Raw genomic sequence first — 2,395 nt, forward strand, 5'->3', positions numbered from 1 at the left:
GACAGAGAGACAGAGAGAGACAGAGACAGAGAGAGACAGAGACAGAGAGAGACAGAGAGAGACAGAGACAGAGAGAGACAAGGACAGAGAGAGAGAGAGAGAGAGAGAGAGAGAGAGAATAAAAAGAAAAAAGCACATGAGGAACCAGCTGCCTTCGATGGGGTGAGGTTGCTCTGGAGCAGTCAGCTTGACTCGGCTGATGGGAGGTGTGAGCCCTCCTCTTACTCTCATTCTGTCCTTATTAGATCTCTTCTCTTGAGGCTGCTAGGCTTCTGGGTCTGCCCAGGGCATCTTCAGACTTTACAAACTGGTTGTACACAGCCAGGCATTTCAATGAGAAGCAAATGCTGAGTAACACCAAGTCAGCCTATTGCTTGCCAAGACTTGGGAGGCAGGAGGGTGAGAAGGCCCGTCTGGCAGACAGCCGTTCGGATGGGAACACCAGCACAGAGAATCTGACCAGGCAGGTGCACCACCTGCCATAACTACTGGTTACTCCCAAATTAACACATGACTAATGGCTGACCAATATTTCACGCACTGTGGAACAAATAATGCTCGGTCAGTCATGGGCCAAATAGGAAAAGCTGGAAAGATTTAGACAGGAAATGACTCTGCTACAAAGAACTCAGGAGTACTCGTGAATAAACCAGCCAGGCACTAGTGATGAGTTCTAGTGTAGTGGGAGTGTCGGGGCCTGTTGCCAGCTCTAATGGGTGAAATCTGGTCTGACAAACAGCCCCAGGGGCTTTAAGGCATCATTCATCTGTCACATGTCATCCATCACACCAGTGGCACAGGTTTTCTACCAGCTCAGCTCTTATTCCACTTCTCTTTGCCTTCTGCCCCATCACTCAGGTTTGACCAGTTGTTCAGAGAACAAGGTGCAGGGATCTGAGTGATAGCATAGAGCACACCACAGAATACACTGAGAAACCTACAGCCAGACTCAGCTACCCGAGGAGGACTGGGGCTAACCCAAGAATGCCTTATTTTGACCTTTACTTAAAATTATCAGTTAAAAATTTCAAAATGGGAACATAATAATACCTGCTCTTGATGGAAAATTTGGAAGGACAAGAATATATAGAAAAAAATATTATCTGCCACTGGCAGATAATTATTGTGTATATTTCTTTTCATTCTGTATTCTCTGCACACAAGAAACTACAAAATCGGGATTATATTACATATACTTTCAGGTGACTTTTTAACATACTACAGTCATTTCCATGTTATCAAGCTCTACTGTAAATATCACTTTTGATGGTTGTATAACATTTTATCTTATAAACATATGATACTAGATTTAACCCCTCCCCTTGTTGGGGAAATTAGATTATAACTTTTAAAATTATAAATCACACTGTGATGAACATCTATACCTATAAATATTTTGCCCCAACTAAAATTGCTTCTCTGGGATTCATGCCAAAAAAATGGAATTGTGAGTCAAAGGGGACTCTCTAATCTTTTTAAAGTTATGAATAGATAAACTACACTGTGTAAACAGCCTATTTTGGAGAGTGAACGTCCAAGTCTCTCTGAATCACTTCATGGGTGTGAGCCAGGGAGTAGACATCATTCTTCGGTAGCTCTGTCCACACCCTTTGCCTGTGGTCCCTCTCGTCCCTGAGCTCTGCCCAGTCCTCCACTCAGCCAGTGCTCACCGGCACTTGCTCATCTCCTTCCCCTGAACCCTTTGAAGCTGTTGAACCCAGTGGGGTCTCCTTCTCTCTAGGCAGCTTACCTTCCAGTGGCATCAAATATGGGGTCTTCTGGGCCCTGAGGCTGAGCACTGTGCAGACAGCCTGCGCCGTGCAGGGGTGCAGTCTGTCCACCCCACCAGGAGAGAGGTGGGCAACAACTGAGTACTGGATGGGAGCAGAACACCCAGAGGGGGCCCTGATGGAACAGTGTCCAGGCTACAGGGCTCTGGCCTGGCATCTGCCATTCTTTTTCAACCTTAAAACAGGAGCTGTCACCAAATAACCCTGCTTCTTGTTGCATTGGGAAAATTGAAGCAGCTAGAAGAACCTTCCACCACACCCTGTTACCCATGGCCTGCTCCCACGTACCCGTGTCTGTCTTCTGTTCTCTCAGGATCACGTAAGGCTACAACGTAGAATCCAACCTGATAGGCCATTCCCTACGTGCAGTCTCTCTACAATGTCTCATAATCATTTCAAATTTAGGATGTCTAAAATCAAACAGATGATCTGTCCCTAGCCTGCTCTGCCTGTCTTCTTCTGTACATAAAGTAAGGACAGCACCACCCTTTTACTTTGTCATGCCAAAGATCTCTGAGTCCATTTTGCTTCCTCCTCATCCTAACCAAAATATCTGCAAATATTTACATCACACCTCACTGGATGATCAGAATAATCTCCCTTCT

Source organism: Octodon degus, unplaced genomic scaffold, assembly GCF_000260255.1.
Source record: "Octodon degus isolate 3935 unplaced genomic scaffold, OctDeg1.0 scaffold00168, whole genome shotgun sequence".
NCBI classification, from domain to species: domain Eukaryota; kingdom Metazoa; phylum Chordata; class Mammalia; order Rodentia; family Octodontidae; genus Octodon; species Octodon degus.